The sequence below is a fragment of the Ailuropoda melanoleuca genome, chromosome 3, assembly GCF_002007445.2.
Source record: "Ailuropoda melanoleuca isolate Jingjing chromosome 3, ASM200744v2, whole genome shotgun sequence".
NCBI lineage: Eukaryota > Metazoa > Chordata > Mammalia > Carnivora > Ursidae > Ailuropoda > Ailuropoda melanoleuca.
In genome coordinates, this window is record NC_048220.1 from 122,636,951 (window position 1) to 122,657,291 (window position 20,341).

The 20,341-nt window shown below is 45.0% G+C and overlaps 1 protein-coding gene across 4 annotated transcripts in view; it reads right to left on the reverse strand.

Moving 5' to 3' along the window:
* PDZD2 (PDZ domain containing 2) overlaps positions 1-20,341 on the reverse strand; it is a 342,657-nt gene that overhangs the window by 111,676 nt on the left and 210,640 nt on the right. The window contains exon 1 of one of the 4 annotated variants that reach the window (XM_034657051.1): positions 16,130-16,394. The exons of 2 other annotated variants lie outside the window; for them this stretch is intronic. The gene's annotated coding sequence lies outside the window, so the exon portion shown is untranslated. Of the gene's footprint in view, positions 1-13,193; positions 13,503-16,129; positions 16,395-20,341 lie in introns of those variants that run through there. One more of the 4 variants, XM_034657052.1, reaches the window with a different exon arrangement.

The following is a 20,341-nucleotide window of genomic DNA, read 5'->3' on the forward strand; positions in this document are numbered from 1 at the left end:
CTCCTGTACCTCCATGAGGAAGCCAACTTTCTGTCATTCTAGAGTGTCACATCTGAATTTCCCCAAACTCAGAGGATAGGCTCAGCTAGACAGATGCCTGTTTCAAAGGAGCAAGAGGACAGGGAAAATTTCCAGAGATGTCTGTCTACCACTACTGGGCTCCTTGATTCATCTCTTCCCAACCCCTCAAGAGGCAGGTCCCCTCTGAAGTTACACAGAACATAGGTCTTAGACATCCTCCAGTGCCCAGCCTCGGACTGATTACATTCAACTTGGCATTTGATGATAACACTTCTTCACATTGCTCCCCAGTTGTTTCTACGTGCTTGTCATGCTGATTAATAAGACTGTGTACACCTTAAAGTAGGTTCAAGGCTCTTTTGCAACCTGCCTCCCCCATGGTCTCCCCTAGAATGCAGCATATTCCCAAGCACATTGTAAAGCCAACAGCCACAATGCATCTAATAATAGAATTGAATCTTTTACCCTTGGCATTGAGAAGTAATGAGGAGTGGTAGAAAACAGCAGAGTATCAACAACGAGGCAATGATTTTCAAAACATAAGAGAATTTTACAAAAATAGCTACCAAAATTGATATGCACGTGACATGGTCCACACACTGTAGTAAGCACATTAAGAAACTTACGCAATTTATGAATATAGTCTTGCAAAAACTCATATGGTGAGATGTGAAAGTCACTCCTTCATATCACCCTCCAAAACATTCCTGTAACTTTTAACTTTTATCTTATCCATAGTTTGGTGTACCTTCTCCTTTATGACTTCTTGCATTTATGGTCTTACTTAGGTGGCTTCCCCATCCTGGATAATATTCTATTTTCTTGTAATATTTTCACCGATTTCATTTTTATGTTTAGCTTTCTACCCCATCCGGAATTTATTCCTCTATTTTAAGGGAGGACTTAACTTCATAGTTCCCTGTAAAAAGTTTTAGCTAATTATTGCAATAAAATCCACGAAGCAGACTGTCATTTATCCTTTAGTTTTGAAGTGTCTCCTTTTTCATATACCAAATTTCCTGACATACATGGGCCTATTGGGGATTCCTTCCTTTTTTCCACTGATCTATTTGGCATTTCCTGTGCCACACTGCCTGAATTACTATAGATTTAAAGTATAGTTTGCTCTCTGGTGAGAAAGCCCACATCCTTCCTCACTGTTCTTATTTTCCCAAAAATTTCTCAGCTATTCACTCACTTTTCCCCCTTCCAGATGAATTCAGGTTCACCTGTTCAAGTTCCAAAATAATTCTTTTTGGATTTTGATGGAAATCGTACTTGGTTATAGATAGGAAAGGAAGGCAGCAGCATCTAGTATCCTTAGCGGACCTCCTGCGGAGCTGTAGGTACAAGAACTGTGATTATAGACACATCATCTGAACAACTGTTCTTTAGTTAAGGATGCAATAAGTTAAGATCACCCCCATTAAAAAGCAAACAACAAATTCACCCTAGCCAGCCCGAGCATAGACTCTTTAAAGTAAATCTCCAAGCTGTAATCAGCATCCCACAAGTTTCCAATAGAGGTTATGAAATCCAAGAAGGTTTTCTTTAAAAGTTATTTTTACCAAATTATTAATCAAAGGATACAGAGGTTACAAATTCAGACGTTCCCATCACATAATTATTTCAAATAACTCTCTCCCGTCTCTGTTCTAACCTGAATTTCAGAGTGCAGTTTTTATGATATACTATATCTCCTGGCAGAGAGATCTCAAAATTATTACCATAGACATTTAGTGGAACAAGTCCAATTTTAAACTGAAAACAGTACTTTAAAAGAGATTTTTAAGTTCTGGCATCCCTGCTTATATAATAATTACAATTCAATAAAAAAGTCATACTATTAAAAGTGACAGATTTCCTTTAGATAAGGTGAAACACATTTTTCCTTAAAAAGAAAAAAAAAACAAACAAAAACCAAAAAATAAGAAGGGTTTAAACTGGTTTCAAAATGTAATAAGAGATAGAAATAAGATCTCTCTTTAAAAGAGACAAAAATCTAGTACTGATGCTTGTGGGCAAAGAAAAAGAAAACATACATACTCTGTCTAGTCTACTTTTCATATTTTTTCCCCACACTTCAGGAGATATTATAAAGATAACAACCTAGCATGACGGAAGAGCAGAGATCACACATGGGAGCAACAATTTCTCTGTTCGATAGACTGCATTTGGCGAAGAGGAGGGGCAAAAACCTCTCTTTCATGAGACATTACACAGACCCTGCTCCGACGTAACGACACATTCAAGGAGCGAACAGATAAGCCCGCTGTGACACCACTGCAGGATGATGGAAGACTGCTCAAGGTGGAAAGGAAGGGCTACTGATACACGTAACAACGTGGGTGAATCTTCAATGCATGCTGCTAAGTGAGAGACTTAAATGGCTACCCACTGTAGGAGTCCATTTATGCAACGTTCTGGAAAGGCAAAATCATAGGGATGGTGAACATATTAATGGTTGCCAGAAGCTGTGGGTGAAGAGAGGGTTTGACCACAGGGGGGCACTTTCTAGGGTGACAGAATGGTTCCTTTTTGTTTGTTTGTTTATTATGTTCAATTAGCCAACATTGAATGGTTCCCTCTTGACTGAGGTGGTAGTTTACATGACTGGTGTTTGTCAGAATTTATAGACTGGTACAACTGGAAAGGTCTTCCTTTAGTTTCTTATGTTAGCATAATGTCTCAGTTTTGTGCTTCAAGTATGTTGCATTTACTCCTTTCTTCTGGAATTGGGTAAAATTCATTATGCTAAACAGTGTAAGCAAATTCTATCTCAATAAACTTGATTTAATAATAATAAAAAAGAGGGGCACCTGAGTGGCTCGTTGGTTAAGTGTCTGACTTCAGCTCAGGTCATGATCTCACTGTTGTGAGATTGAGCCCCACATTGGGCTCCGCACTCAGCACAGATTCTGCTTGAAATTCTGTCCTCCCTCTGCCCCTCCCTGCACTGTTCATGTGTACCCTCTCTCTCTTAAAAAAAAAAAATAATAAAGAAGAATACTCTTGCAAACCAAACTCTGTCTTCTGGTATCATCTTCTGTTCAGCAATAGCGTGTTAGCCAGTTATTTACTTCTGTAGGAAGGATCCACTTAATAGAAGTAAAGTGTCCAATACTGGGTCTTCTTGCTGGTTTGTGCTCTTCATTTTTCCAACATCTAGAACTCACTTCTCAGTCTTTCCACAGAGCAATTTGGAAGTTCTCTCAAGTGAATCGGGCTAACTATTAAATGCAGGTGCCAGGATGGTGGTCCTAGGCTCCTGGGTCAGAATCTGATCCTGTGGGATATTTTAAACAAGCCCCACACAGCTTCTATCCAAGTCTACGGGTTTTTGTGCACAGTCAACTTAGAACCACTAAAGACATTTGCTTTAAGAGAAGTATACTGTCCACATCCAAAGAGGTGATAGTCCTTTTCTGATAAGATTGCACTGAAGAGTTTGATTCAGTTCAGGCATTAAAAAAATGGCAATCCTGTCTTATGATGAGCAGCTGAAGAGACTAAGGATGCTTGCCCTGGAGAAGATAATGGGGGGCAGGGGCATGTGGGAGGGATATAATGGTTTTATAACAAATATATGAATGGTTATATGAGGAAAGGGGTAGCCCACTTCAAGGTGTCACAGCTTACAGGATTAGTACCCATAAGAAAAAGATAAAGGATGAAAGATATTTGGCTTTAAAAGACAACAATGTTTTAAACACCTAGGACAATCCCCTGACGGAGTGGCTGCCTTGGGACGCAGGGAAGCTGTAGGCAAGGTTTCAGATTTGGTGGTGAGCTGGGTGAAAGGGCTTCCACGACGAGAGGTGACCAGCAGTAAGCCAATCACACTGAGCTTGGTGGTTAACCAGCTATGCCAATGCCCAAGAGAGAATGGGGCATCTGGAAAAGGCAATGAAGGAGGAGAGGAAAGGTGGGGAGAGGAAAAGATGTGGACACAAGGAAAGGAGATGGTGAACGAGGAGAAAAACTCTCTAGCTCATTTTGCCTGCATGGCCAGGGGGCTGCCTGTCATTTGATCAGCCTTTGGATTTGAAGAAGCTCTCATTACATGAGGGGTAGTAGGGAAGGGACATTTATTATCTGTCTCCACTCCCAGGAATCAGCCCACAGGCACATGACTTAGATCTGGCCCACTGGAGGCTCTTGCCTGGCACTCTAGATCATGAGGAGGTGATGCTAGGACACAGGGACAGATAAAGGCCAGTCACAGGAGTCTAGTAATCATAGTGGCGGCAGTGGTGGTACCCTAAGCAGACTGTTCCTGTGCCATGACCTTGGGTGTGTTCTTGGCCACTTGATTCTTGCCCATTCTCTTGAGCTCAGACCTTAACACTTCTGTTGGCTTCTGTAAGCTATCCAACATTCTGTCATTAAATTTCTTTTCTGTGTAAATGAGCCAGAATTGGTTTCTATTACTTGCAACCTCAAAACTTTGTTAGGATCACACAAATTGGGGAAGGGGGTACTTATTTTTTTTTTTTTTAAGATTTTATTTATTTATTTGTCAGAGAGACAGAGAGCACAAGCATGGGGAATGGCAGGCAGAGGGAGAAGCAGGCTCCTACTGAGCAAGGAGCCCAATGTGGAACTCAATCCCAGGACCCTGAGATCATGACCTGAGCCAAAGGCAGGTGCTTCACTGACTTAGCCACCCAGACATCCTGGGGAAGGGGGTACTTAAGAGCTATTTTACATTACCTTTATGTCATATGTGAGGATGAAATTCTTTAAAAATTACATGGCTGGCTCCTATCATTGGTTGCATTTGGAGAGCTTAAAAAAAAAAAAATCAGGATCTCTATCTTTATCACTACCCCTAATTGCTTCCAAGGTTCTGAAATACTAAATCAGGGCTAGGGGGTTGTTGAATTGAAGCCAGCACATTTCTTTTCCCTAAAGTTTTCCAGGTAATTCTAATGCCTATTCTCAGGAGTCTGGCATTTGGGTTTCAAAGCAAATGAAAGTAAGTTGAACCATTAAACAATTTGTCTGGTTTACTAAAATCATTTCAATCTCCTCTGTTTCAGGCCAAATCTGACCAACCTATAAGTATCAACAGGGTGAATCTCAACTCCCATTCTTCTTGTTAGCACATAACTTCTCCCACAAACACCTGCATCACCCCCCAGCCTCTACTCTGGACTTCTACTCTCTGGGAGGGCACTTCCCATTCTCTCTGCCTACGCAGATCCTACTTACGCACCAAGGTCCATTTAAGAATGGCTTCTTTCATGCACTCTTTCCCATCCATTCCAACCTAGGATTTTTGTATAAATGTATAAATGAAGTTGTATAATTTCAGAGTTGGAAGCGTCCTCTAGAAAGTACATGCCATCTACGTCGTGTCATTAACTCACATATTCGTTTCTTAGAATTTCTTACATTTTATTTCAGTTTTCATTGTCTTTATACCTTATCTCTCCAAGTCCTTAAGTTTTCTTCCAGCAGCTCTATGGAGACATCGTTGGTACTTAGTATCACTAAGGTTACGTTACCACACACTGAGTTCCCTCATTCCCAAGCAGTGTTATTTCTTGGGCAGAAAAGTAAAGTTTAATCCATTCTAGAGATCTCTCTCTGTTGGAACAGTTGCAGACATTTTTACAGATACTAAAATCTGTCTGGTTCTTAATCTAGTCTGGAACACAAGGTCAAAAACCCTGCCATTCTCAAAACGACAAATCTTGAAGCAGTTTCACCGCCCAGCACAGCAGGAGACACATGAAAGTCCCTGCCTTTGAGCAGACAGAAAAACATCCTGTGACTTACATGTACCAACTTGCTTCCCCAAACAATTCCCGGCTCTCTAGTACAGCTGGAAAGTGGCCTTTGAAGGGCAGAGGGTGTGAAATGATTCATTAATGGGCCATTAGAACGGCTTTAATCAGGAAATTCCGAAGTGACAGAATTCAATGGGAATCCTGATTCTCCCCTCCAATCTCTCCACCCCCCCCCCAAAGTAAGCCTTTCACTGGGTTATAATAGAATAAAGCATTTATTCTACCTGGAGTGATTCTATCTGGAGCCACTCAGCAGAAATGTAGCATCTTTGGCGGGGGTGGTAATATAATTTTGGTGATGATGAGACCACCTTAATATCATGAAATGCTTTGTACTTGTTTCCCCCAAAGCCCTTCACATACACTGTTTTGTTTGATTTGCACAAGTTTATAAAGGAGGTAGTGCAGACAGAATGTCCTCATTTTACAGATGGGGAATTTGAGGCATTGGAGGTTGAAGAGATCTAATGAAGAGTTGGGGCCCCCTGGGCATTCTGGGGGCCTCAATCTGTCAGCTGTGGAAGGAGCAGAATGGCTGATGTCACTGACATTTTAGTGCTAGAACTGGGGACAATGTTTGGGTGAAATTTGGTCTGGCACCTCGCACAAATGGGCATTAGATTATTGTTGCTCTATTGAGACACCCCAGAAATAAGTCCCCTGGGCTCAGAATAAGTGGCTCTATCAAGGAGCAGGGAGTCTGTATTGGGTGTGGTCTACACACATTAATGCAGGTGGCACCCCTGCCCCAATTCCGGGCAGCCAGTTCATCCACGAAGCCTCAGCTTTCTCATCCATAAAATGAGGGCTTTGGGTCTGGGACAACAGGTCTATGGCCGTGGTTTCAAGCTTGGCTGATCATAAGAATAATCTGGGGAGCCTTTCATCCAAAGAAGAAAAAAAAAAAGAGATTGCTTTGTAAGACAACACACATTGATTACATATAAGATTTAAGCAAAACCAAGCATACGTAAGAAATAAAAGAGATCTCCAATCACCATCATCCATTGCTGACAAGACAGCAGTGACACAAAAACACTCTGAAACAGGTGGCCACCATCTGAGGGATTCCTCTCCTCCTGCAGAATGTTTTACAAATACAGCACATTTTTCAGGGAGCGGTCTCCTGGTCATGAGGTGTCACTTGTGTTTCTTCAAGGCTGGGATTGCCACACTTGGGGCTACAGGGAATTGGCCCCAAAAGTAGAAATAGTAAGAAAGGGTTTAAACAAAAAGGGAAGAGAGTAGAAATAATAAGAGTCACCTTGTAATGGTTGTGCACCTGTGCCGTCCCACATGCCACGACCACACACACACACCCTTCCTCAGAGATGACCCAAGAATGGTCCCAGGCAGGCAGGGCCCGGAAATAGGGAAGCTGAAGCAGAACAGCTGGGTGGGTCACCACACTGGACCCGGGGAGGGAAGGAGTAGACTTAAGGGAAGCTAGTCAAGGTGAGCCCCGAAGCTGAGGGTATCTTGGTGTGATTATTCAGCCCTCTACATGAGAGAGAACACTGAAGCTAGATCCCTGAAACATTCCTTAAGACTTACTCCACATGGGGCGCCTGGGTGGCACAGCGGTTAAGCGTCTGCCTTCGGCTCAGGGCGTGATCCCGACGTTACGGGATCGAGCCCCACATCAGGCTCCTCTACTATGAGCCTGCTTCTTCCTCTCCCACTCCCCCTGCTTGTGTTCCCTCTCTCGCTGGCTGTCTCTATCTCTGTCAAATAAATAAATAAAATCTAAAAAAAAAAAAAAAAAAAAAAAAAAAAAAGACTTACTCCACATGAAGTCCTCTCTCCTGGGAAGATAGGGCTGAGACGGCAGGAACAATGACAAAGATGGCAGCACTATATTTGGTGACCGCGAGGCTCCTTTCTTCACTAGGCGTTAATAGACTGGGTTTTGGATGCCAATCTCCTGGGAGTTTGATTAGCACGAGTCAGTCTCCAGGCAGCTGATAGCCTCTGGTATATGGGCAAAATGGGATTTCCAGACCCCTGTGGCCACTCTGGGAAGCTACCAGCAGGCTACATGACATACATGGTTTGACCAAGGTCAGCCGCCCCTTTAGGAGAGAGCAGGTCAGGACTGGGGGCCCTGGGTTATTCAAGAAAATTGCTTGGTCCATGGAGGTTCAGTGATCTTTTCCCCTTCATATTCTACCAAAGGACCTTTCCCTAATTTGCAAACATCTATGAAAAGCTTACAAAGATACACAGCTTGCATCATCTAATTACACATGTAATAAATCAACCTTGGGGAAAGAAGAAGGCCATCCACAATGCTCCTCCGTGCAGAGCATAAGGTCACCTCACACACGCCAGCCCCAAGGGCTCAGGAAACGGCCCCTCACAGGGCAGCAGCTGCCCCAGCTGCCCCGACAAGGCGTTCCCATGAAGGAGACACATGGGAGACACGCATCTGCTACTGTGCCCTTCACTTTGGTGGCTTCTCCCAGGCTGAGCCCCCACCATGCTCACTCGCTAGCCTGGCAGCTACTCTGGGCTCCCAGAGACCGAACATAGGACACCTTGAAGCAGGTGATGTTTGTCTTTTCACAGTCTCCCACTTTCCCTCTTCTGGGACATCTCTTCCCACAACCAAGTGTTACAAGAGTTAGGCTATTACCTACAGCAAAGATTGATTAAAATGATTAGAAGCGAGTTTGGAAAACATAGGCCTTAATTGGATTATTGTGGGCTACCGCCCGGCTACTCTGAATTTACTAGAAATGCAGAAACCTTAGCCTCCACCTTGACTCACTGCATGAGAATCTGCATTTTATCCTCAGGTGATTCATAGGCTGGGACACACCCTACTGTCCTGGGTTAATATTTTTCTCCTGGTAAATGAAGATCTAAATATCAATGGTAGCTTTTAAGAGAGGCTAGCTGGCTGGCTGGCTTGCTTTCTTTGCTTCACCGTGGACCTCCCTGGCTGTCTGTAAAATCTCATCGTTACATCTTTAAACGCATTAAATGTCGAGGATCGCAAAGAAAGCCAATTATGTTGAAATAGAATACCCTAAATGTTTTTAAATGTATGCCATTCTTTATTTTATATATATATTTTTAAGATTTTATTTATTCGAGAGAGAGAGAGCACAAGTGATGGGCAGAGGCAGAGCGAGAGGGAGAAGCAGACCCCCCACTGGGTGCAGAGCCTGATGCTGGGCTCGATCCCAGGACCCCGAGATCATGACCTGAGCCGAAGGCAGACAGACTGAGCCACCCAGGTGACCCTACGCTTTTTTATTAACACATTAAATTAGAAGATCTAGCTACAGGTTTATTAACTGATATATTTTCCAAGTTGTAACGAGCATAATGCTGGAAGATACCTGCTACAAATGACATTCATCATTTTTACTGGTGCCGGGTGTGGGGACCGCTGCTACTGCTGTGCTTTGTTCCTTACATCCATTACCGAAGGAAATACGAAATTTGAACTATAGCGACAACAAACATTAAATTCTCCTCCCTTCCAGGTTCACAGTCCCACTGAAATCTATTAGTAGAATCTAGGTTAAGAGTAAGAGATGCTTAGGGATCTTATGCAAAGGGAGGTAGAAAGTTGTGCCCCAACCTGCCTCTCTGTCTGTCTGATCTTAGTTTGAGCAAAGCTGGTCAAATCACTTCCTCCTCTGATAGCGACTGCGTTTGCCTTTTTGGCTTCTGTCTGCTGGCTTTGATGCAAGTTCCTACCACGGAGATGAGCACTTAGATGTTTAAGGAGTACTTTTGATCGAATCCTTTAGGTTGGGGTCCCAAATATTTCTGAAACAGACATGCCAGGCTACATTCTGAATCCCGTTACACAGAGTAACTAAAATAATCCCATTTTGTAGGAAGCTGCCTTCTCCATCTGCATAGGTACTTCCATACAAATGTGGATTTAATATAAATTACTGACTCTGAGTTCTGAAATGTTCTCCCTGCTCTGCCAGAGGGCCTGGGGCAGGCTCCCTGTCTCTTGGATCGTAAGCACAGCACCTTTTCAGGGTGGTTTTCTTGCCAAGAATAAGCAACACTTCCCACAGCCATGTCAACGGTGGTTCTCAAAATAAGATCCATTTTCAGAGAAAGCCAAAATCGATTTGTCTCTGAATTTCACAATCGTACATCCAAGGCATCTACACCGCTCTGCAGGCCGTCTCCCCTCACACTAACCAAAGTGCCGTGAAAGCAAAATGGAACTGAGCGCGGCAGCCTTGGGGGACTCATCTGACACTCGGGTTGACCTCTCGCAGAGAAGTCGCTACTACACAATGAGGCATTTCTCTACCAAACACGAATCATGTGGGCATGTTTCAGCCACATGTTTACAAAAGATAGAAAGACCTACAAACTTGAGCCACAGGCTTCCATTAAGATTTCTGCTCAAAAATAGCCATGTCTCCAGGTCCATGCGAGCGTCATGAATGAATTTCTGCTTGCAGCCCTTCTCCCCAACACTCACGCACATGCTGGTTGCTCATGCTTAGCTTTTCTCTAGGTAGGCATGCTCATTTGAAAGAGTGCAAAACCTTGCATTTGAACACCCGACGATGAATGAGTTGCATGATTTCTATCTAGCTGCCCACCCGTCCTGGTTCAGGGGCCGGTAATCTAGGATATGGTTCTAAGAAAGAAATAGGCTGGAAGCAGAGAAAACCTCACAGATTGGAGGGCCAACCTATGGATGTCAGGAGTCCATCACAGGAAATCGTATTGCAGTAAGACTGCTTTTAAAATTCAGCACCGTATTATTCACGGTCATCGGGCCTAGAAAGGGTGACTATTTGGAGGGTTGGAGATCTTAGCTTTGAGACCACTCTGGCTTTAGAGTAACCCAGACGTTGCTGCCGGAGTAGATGAAGAACCCACAGTAAAAGACTAAAGCTGACGGCAGATTCTCTCTCCACCCAGAAATCCCAATGCAACAAATGTAATTAATTAAGCCACCAGAATGCTGTAGAGATGACTCACGTTTCTCCTAGTGAAAGTGTGAAATAACTGACCCTACTCACTTTAAAGATGAAGTGTTGAATTTTTGTTACCATAGGAAATGCCTTAAGAATGTCTAATTAGTTAGAGACATGAGAATGTCTAATGCCTCAGCATTACGAAAACAGCAGGATTCCCACCACACAATGTTTGGTTGGGCCACCGGGACCTCCATAAAATCCTCACCCACCAAGATGCCCCCAGGTACAGTCTCAGCTCCAGCATTCCGTTCTCTAACATTCTTTGACTGACTTGAGGGAGAAACTGAAGTCAAGCAAGTTCTAGCCTGTAGAAAGGATTGTGCAAAGCACTTAGCTTTGTAAACCCAAACTGTACCCTTCATTTCGGTCACCATCTCCCCTGCAGTGCTCAGAGGTAATTTTCTGTTTCCCCTCCAGGTCTTTACTGCTCCCCTGCCAAGACTGTCTTGCATGTGTTACAATCAAATACCTGTGATGTTTTCCAAAGCCCACAGCTTACTGCCAACATTCAGCCCTCTACCCCACAGGCAGCCGTCTGGGAACTCTAGGCAAAGTGTTGTAAGGTGAAGACTAAGGTGGAATTTGGCAAGTAGAAGGTGAAGGCGTGCTTCCTTGGAAGACAGAGCTTCCACTGGCTGATGGAACCAGCCCGCAGGAGAAAAGAAGAACACTCTAGCTAAAGGAACAGAAACGAGCAAAAGCCATGGGTACAGTGTTGCTTTTCCACCAAGAACACCATGATGAATCCAGAGATTCATGCTATTTAAATGAAGGTCAACTATGGTGCCTTTGAATTCCCTCCCACTTCCGCCTGGCTTGGGCACTTCCACTTGTGTTCTGATTTGGGTGAGCATTCTAAATTGTTCACTGCAAATGCACTTTTTTTTGGAGGGGAAGAGGGGAGAGCCTTTAAGAAGGTTTAAGCTTTTGTTAAAAGGGCAAGGCTTGGGAAGATACAACGTAGAAACAGAAGGCCGCCTATCTACCCTTTAAGGGAGAAATCTGCAAATGTTCTTGCCGCCCTCCCCCCAAGTCTAAGGAGTCCCATTGAAATTGAGGCCTTTTAACTGAACTGATTCTGGTCATTTCTTGGACTTGCCCTACTCTGCCAATTTCCATATTGGTTTCCATCTTCTAATTTGGGAAGAAGGCTAGAGTAGAAATTAGAAAGGCAAAGACAGTCGAAGTGTATCTTGCTTTAAGTATACCTCGTAGCCTCCGAACCTCAAAGTTACCAAGAGTATAAAGTAATGCTTCTCTTTTACCAAAAGAATCACTTTGGGTCCTTCTAAGTCCCAAAAAGGCAGGCAGATCTAGAGCCCAGGTCAGTGGTTGCCATTGCAATGGGCCCGACTCACTGCACAGGGAGCTTGCATCTAAGCTGAGACTGTGCACTCCCCCCCGTGCCCCAGTGAGGCCATCGGTGGAATGCAGTGTAGTGGGCTGCATGCCCACACACACTTAGATGTAACAAACCATGGTGACCTTAGGCAGTGGGCCACCAGGGATAGCCAAGCCGTCAAAAGATGTCCTAGTAGGGCACACTCAGCCTTCTCCCTTGCTAAGCAGAGCAGGTGTCTTGTCAACGGAAGAGGGTTGCTGCCATCTTATTCCCTGGCTGCCGGGGAAACAGCAGAGCTCCAGTCAGGACATCCAAGGTGAGAGGGATATTGTGCCCCCGCAGGAAACGTCTACAAAGGACGTTTGGAGTTGAGACGGTGTATTGTCTACAGAAGTTCTTCAGAGGGACACAACCTGCACATGAACACAAAACCACACGGAGGGATCCCTGCCACCCATTGACACATGAGATCATTGATTCCCTTCATGGACATGATCACAAGTCTCCCTTTCTAACTCAGAATCATAACTTCTATTTGCTTGGCCGTTCCTCTGTTCTAGATTTACATACTTTTGCACACACAGGCACACATTTAGCTCCATCTTTTATCCTATTCACCATCAGGAAAAAGCTGATGAGCAGAGGTCAGACCCCATTCCCGTTCAGACGGCCAAAAGGAGGGGACAGATGCTCTGGCTTCGAGCTGACACAGTTGCCCTCCCAATATTCTGCAAATGAGTTGGCTAATTAAGTGCTGCTCGTGGCTTATCATCCAGTTTAGCTCATGATCAGACTCTGACTGCCTGGCCGTTTCTGTCTCCTTATGAGCCAGCTTGGTCACGTGGCTCAGAAATGAAAAGGTCCCTCACGCTACTTTGAGATACCAGGTAGTTCTAGAGCTCTTAGATACATACCACCAACTCACGTAGAGGAAGAAGTTACTCACCCTCTAATCATGGCCTGCTGGGAACCCAGAGCTGACCCTTCACCCCAGAGCCTACCCCAGTAAATCTGGCCGTACAACAACACACCCTCTTGGGCAAGCTGAATAAATCCCCTCACGTGCTGTGATGCCCAGCTGCTCCTTGCTTGGGAAGTCCAGGCCTCAGTCTGCTCGGCTTCTAGTGGAGCTTCAGCAGTTACGCAAATCAGGTTTCTGACTATGTCTGAGAAATTCCAGTGCATACAGGAATAGCAGGTTGCTTAATCTCTACATTCAGAGCCAAACTCCTTTCTAAATACAGTCAAAGGTGCTGCCTGGCTCACATGATAGATTAAGGGACCCACCCTTGCCAGCTCTGACAAGTCGGCTTGTCAAGTGCATTGCCGCCATCTTGTTTTCCAGCCCCGAACTCCCGTGGGACACCAGACTATACATATTTTCATACTTCCTCACTTGTTTTCATCTGTCAAACTGGGCCCCACCCCCGTTCTTCTCCACGGACAGCATCCAATTTCCAAATACAGGATGCTAGATGGCTGAAGTGTCTTGGAGAAAAAAAAAAATTAATACTGGCTGTTGTGTTTCTCTTCTTAAACTACAGTCTCCTTGTGAGAACTTTTCTGTGTTTCTGCAGCGGACAATGAGGTACTTACAGAAGTCTGCTCCATCCAAGCCTGCAGTTTTGACACAAGTTAAACATGAGCAAGGTCACCAGATTTTCCTCTCCCCTTATTAGAAATGACATTAACAATGAAATACTGTGCTGGGTAGAGGAGAACTGCATGTTCAGGGGAATGGCTGGTGGACCTAGAGTAGGCTTTCTTAGAGAGCAATAAAGGAACACTGTTCTGGACATCAGAAAATATGACATTCGCTTAACTCACTGTCTTTTTTATCACAGAAAACATCCTTTTTTTCCCCAGAGTGGCAATACCAAACAACTCTGACTGTAGAATTCCGGCCAGCATTCCATGCACAAAAGGGAAAGAAGGAAGTGAATCACTTTTGGGTAAGTTAGCCGGGTGTTTTGTTCCCTATCAGGTTCTTCCGGGGCGTGGGGGGGTGGGGGAAGCACCATCAACATGCGGCGGGTCTGTCTCATAGATGGCTGCATCGGCAGGCTCACCAGCAAGGGGACGGGGCAAAATCCAACCGTAACTGCATAGTTCCTCTGATGTTTCTTTCCCATTGATTGGACCCTGCAGAAAATCTTCCAACTTCCCTGCTCCCGATCCACCCTTTTTAAGGCAATAATGCCATTTAACAGACTGACAAACGAAAACCAGTTTATGAAACAACAGCTCATGGAAGCTGTGGGAACTTGACCTGTGTCAACCCATTGATCATTCTGGTCATGAATGATGTTAAAAATCAGAGGTCAGCAACTATTTTCTCTAAGAGGTCCTAGAGAAAATATCTTAGGCTTTGCAGGTCATACCTGTCTCTGTCCTATATCTTATATTCTTCTTCCTTGGTTTCTTCAACGCTTTAAAATGTAAAATATATATTTAGCTCCTGAGCCTCACAGAAACAGGCTGAGACAGGCTGGATTTGGTTCACAGGCCACAGTTGGCCGACCTGTGACTGCTTTCAGAATGGACCCTGAAAAGGAGTTTACTCCCCAGCTCACCTAAATTCACTGCAAAAGCACCTGGGACAGGCACGTAAAGGATAGGAGAAAAAGGGGCCCCACCCTACTGCCGGAGAGCAGGCCAGAAAGAACAAGAGTTGAGGATGGTGGGGAATAGGAGAGGCTGTGTTGTCGCCCCTTCCCCCAACCCTGTGGGTGTCACTGTGGAAGGCAGAGAAGTCAGAAAAAGAAACTAGCGATAAGGTATGGGCTTGCCTTGACTAAGCACAGCCATCTCCCAGCCCTCCAGGCCTAAAATGCAAAGCCAGAAGAGTTGGCCTTGGCAGGAGGACACAGCCAGCCAGTAGGTGAAGCCGCTCTCGCATCTGCCTCCCCAGACACACCCACCCTGTGGCTAACAGGGCATTCTCAAAAGCTCAACTCAAAGAGCACCAGTACTCAGGCTGGACTATTTGACCGAAATACTACAGTCTCGATCTAATTCTGGTGCTCCTGTCACTCTGACCACCCATGCCATTTCCGACCTCCCCCATGTCAGCTCAATTCCACTACTCTGACCACTTCATTACGGGAAATCCATGTCAAATTATTATTATCCCCTTATTAGAAATGACATTAACAATGAATGTTAATGCCACCCAAGGCCTGGCAATGGTTTAGAAATTAAGTGCCAGGCTGGAGATGGCCTTTATCCCGTTCTGCTCCTCACTTGCAAGCCCCAACAATGGAAAGGATGCTCTGAGACACAGCTACAATAGGAACCACGGATCAGTCTTTAAATTATCCTCGCGTGTGGCTGTGACCCTTGGCCCTCCCCATTTATTTTCTACTTCTGAGAGTGAAGATGTCACTGTGACAGTTCCCAGCCCCCCGCCCCTCACCTCTCCCACCCCCAGGATCCACACTTTACTTTGCAATTCCCTGACTTAGACGCTGAGCAGAGAAAGCCTGCCTTAATGGAGAAAGCATTAGTGCATTCAGGCTTCGCTCTGGATCCCAGTCAATTTCTGGATACTTCACAGCTGTTATCCATCTACCTCCTTCCTTACAAAAGCCAGCAAAAATTAGCAAGCACCTTGTTGGCGCTGAAGTACGAAAACACAGCAATGGTCAAGCCTGAAAATCAGTTTCTGGTTGGCTGTCTTCAAAGTGTGTGTTCGAAAACAGTGCCTGCAGTTCGTTTATCATCTGCCAGTTTGAAAATCAGTTTTAACTCAACGCTGCGCGATTTTGTGTGATTGTTTTTAAAGCAACCCCCAGAATGTAACAGTCATTTGGTCATGAAACTAGTAATGGAGAAAAACTCTCTCTTGGGCAGATATCAGCACAATTCAGGAGAGGTCTCTTTCTTATGTCAATTCTCTACTCATTTCTCATATGCTTTAAAAAGAAAAAGTAAAGCCACAGGAATGGCGCTCAGAGAGAGGATATGGTTCTCTCCCCTGTTCAGGTCCCCCCTCCTACCTGCTGCCGAGCTCATCAGGTGAGCGCTCTCCACAATGCTTCACAGCCTCTGGACCAGGACAGGCTCCAAACTTTGTTGTGCTTCATTTCCCTTCTCCATTCAGCGCTTTAAAGTCCTGGGCTATTTGCTATCAACAAAGATGTGAGCCATGCCAGTGCGTGCTCCGACTTCCTGCCCGCTCCCCATGCTCTGCTGAGCTTCAGAGCAGATTTTCTCTCTCCTCCTCCAGCTTCACCTCCTGAGCGCGAGGGCCCCACCCACAGCACTCAGATCATTTTTCATTTATGAGTGCATCCAGCTACACTGTGTTTGTAGGAGCATGAGCCAACCCTTGCCCTGCCGGTGCCCTGGAACCATGCTGCTAAACTCGGCTTTAATTTGCCGGGAGTACGGGGGAGAATTAGATCCTGGCAGCAGTCATCCGTGGCTTCCGCCCGCAGGTGTCTGCAGACTGGACTTCCATCCACAGAGGACCCACACCGGGGTGACGGAGCCGCGACGGCATCATGATGCAGACGCCACCACCACCTGAAGTGCCCCGAAGGTTTTGGGCACGAGATGACCAAAATACACCCCAGATGTGAGGCCAGGATGATCAGTTGACATACTCACCACCCAGTGACCTCTTTTACTTGGCACTTATTAAAGGGCCGGGTTTCTTATTGCATTTAAATGGGAATAAAAATTGAGACTTTAAACAATTTTGTAAAGAAGCCCATTGGTAAGTAAAAGACCATTTGTAAAAAAACCAAAAAAACCCCAAAAACCCATTGTCGTGATGATCCCAAATCTACAACTTTCCTACTCCGAAACACTTCCATCTTCTACCCCAGACCACTGATCCCAAAAACAGAGATTATGAGCCAGCTCCGGAGAACACTTACCTAGCTAGAATGACAGCAGCTACAAAAATGATAAGATTTTATCAGGAAATAGAATTTTTAAAAATAGCCTCCCCCCAAACCAACACACATAAATCATGACTTCCGCTATGCATAAAATTCGCCTTATTTGTAGCTGGAGCAAAAGGGGTCTTTCATGTACCATCAACCAGAGACACAGGTCCTGAAAACCCATGGCCTTCAGAGTGGGTATGAAAATTTACATAAAGCTATTAAAATGGGAATGATGTCTTGTTATTAAAATACTGACAGCCTTTTAGCAGCTACACTTGTCAGGAACAAAAAAGGAGCCATGTCCTCTGCTCATCTGCAGTCATTCTCAGGTCATACTGTTAGAAAAGCTGGAAAAACTATGAGGTTTTAGAATTAATGTTAGTCTGTTTTTCTCTATTTGTTTATTTTAGAGTTTTATCCAATATGGATTTCCCCCCATGAACCTCATGTCGTCAAAAGCTAGTCCCCATCACCATGGGGAGTTCTTCAATTTAAAAATTTTTTAAATTTTTCTATATTAAGAACTTGATGACTTAGTATCCAGACTTAAAGACTGATTTTTCTTTAATAAGATGGTTAAAACATCCCCTAAGAAGTAAATGCTGTACAGTTTTCACGTTTCAAATGGGTTCCAGTCATCTAGTCTAATACCACATCCTTGAACAAAGCAGGTGATCTGCTTTTACAGAGGAGTCCGAGAGAAGCAAGACACAAAGACACTGGTACATAGACAATGTTTCACTGGTGGGGCAGAGAGGGAACTGACAGGAAGATCGCTCCTAGTCTCCAAACCAAATTCCAGACCAGTCGAAATTTTCATGTGCCATCCAGAGCCCTGAAAGTTGATCACATGGGTGCCCTTCTGCAATTCACCTCTCCAGTTCCAGGACAGTTGACTTGCTCTGAGTTTAAGCTAAGAAGGTTGTTCTTCAAACAACTTAGGAAGTGAGGGGAAACAAAGGGGGTTACCATTTTCTTGGTCCATGACCAACTACAGTCTTAATCAGAGGTAAAGTTTGCCTATAGAATATTCTCTCCAGTATTAATTTGTGAGATCGCCAAAAATCTATGGTGAAACCAGTTATCCCGCCTCTCTCCCATTCTCTCAAGAAAGGGCAGATAATATATATTATATAATTTTGCTTTAAGGGGAATTGCTGCTACATTTACTCATGAAACTAGCCATGAAGCATGTACCAGGACTCAGGAAGTACACAAGCCATGACAAACACCTAGCCATCCAAGGTTTGAGGAAGATAAGATTTGGGTCAAACTGTCCAGGGTAGGAATCTGGAGCTCTTTCTTCTCACCCCCCTTAGGAGGGTGGTTCCTGGGCTCAGGAGACCACGATGCTCTCCCCCTCTGTGATCTGGGAGGAACTCTAAGCATTGTTTAGCTCTATCTTCTCATTGTGGGGATGCTGAAACAGAGACCCAGAGAGAGATGAGGAAACTTGCTGAGGTTATGGCATATTAGTTGAAGTACTGAGAGTAGAACATGGATCTTCTTCATTATAATTCTAGGAGCACACTAGGTGGACAAGCTGTAGACCTTCAGAGCCAAGAACTATGGGCAGGGGCTCAGTAATGGCATTCTGGCTGGTCACAAAGCCCAGCCCACATTCACACGTAAGGCTCTCCTAGGAGCCAAAGCAGAAGGATAACAAAGGCAGCATCAGAAGGACAGGGAGCCAGAAAGTGATTCTAGCAATCCCCCATAGAGAAAGAAGGCAACAACGTCACACAAGCCAAGAGATGCTCTGGGTACTTCCCCCACAGAATTGAAAGCAGGGACACAAACGGCTGTTTGTACAACCATGTTCATAGCAGCAATACCCAAAAGATGGAAGCAACCCTAGTGCCCACTGACCAATTAACAGACAAGTGTGGACTATTACTCAGCCTTTAAAAAGGAGGAAATTCTGACACATGCTACAACAGGGCTGAACCTTGAGGACATTATGCTAAGCGAATTAACCAGTCACAGAACAGTAAATATCAGATGCTTCCTCTTATGTGAGGTACCTAAAAATAGTCAGATCCACAGAGACCGAAAGTAAAATGGTGAGTGCCAGGGGCTGGGGGAAAGGGGAGAACAGGGAGTTAGTGTTTAATGGGGACAGAGCTTCAGTTTTGCAAGGCAAGCTGTTCCAGAGATGGACGGTGGCGGTGGTTGCACAAGAATGTGGAGAGACCTAAATGCCACGGACTGTACACTTAAAAATAGCTAAAATGATAAATCTTATATTACATGTACTTTTTAAAAAGCTAATGGAACCTGGATTTTCTTTGCAATTGTCCCTTGGCCAGTCCTATGGCGATCATGCTTCCTATTACAAAAGCCACAACGTGAAAGGACCACCCCTTGCTGTAAGGTAAAATTCATAAATGACTCGAAAACAACAAGAAGCACTAAAGTTTCCTCCTCTCTTCTCCCCATCCCCCAAAGTAACTCCTGGGAAGTTATGAACGCCAACAGCGTGTTCTTTTGTTTCTACATTCTATGACAGAGACAATGGTGGTGATGGGGATGGGCAACACCCTCTAGCTTGTGCAAACAGGGAGAACCTTGGCCTGGAAATGTGAACCAACAGCTCCCTTCCAACTGGGGCCACCAAGGCAGAGGGCTCACAGAGCCCCTGGGGAAGCTCCACACCGCTCTCCCGCCTCACTCAACCCGGCAGCCTAGACTGACACATCATGCGTTTTTGGTCCCTGCTTGTGTACAGAACTGGTTTTTGTTTTGTTTTGCAATTGAATCTGACCAATGAGACCAAAAGTCTGGCGGATGCCACTGCCTTCAGCTCTCTGATCAGCCCAGCTCTGTCTCCAAGCTCAACTTGCCTCCTCCCCGCGCAGCCGGAGAGGCACCGGCGTCTGTCCCCCTGCTTTCCTGAGTTATGTCCTCTGCCTGCGCAGCAACTGCCTTCAAGCCACAGCCTCCAACTCCTCACCCTCCATCTTTCTCCGGAGCCGCGGACCCAGACCTCTGCTGTCTGCTGTCCGGCTCCAGCTGCCATGGCCCGTAGCATCTCAAACTCAGCATCCCCTAAAATAAAACCCATCACGCTCTCCCTCAGATCAGCCCCTACTCCTGTAGCCCCCTTCTAATTGATGTCATCCCAGGTCACTCAGCATGTAAGTCACCACCCCCTGGCCTCTTCCCTTCGCACTTGTCATCGGGTCCTGCCTGCTCTACTTCGTACGTCTTTTGCTGTCCCCTCTCCTGGACTCTGTCACATTTAGGACCTTGATTCCAAACTATTCTCTCTTCCCCAGTTGTTTACTCCTCCAGTCTAACCTGTGCCCAGAGACA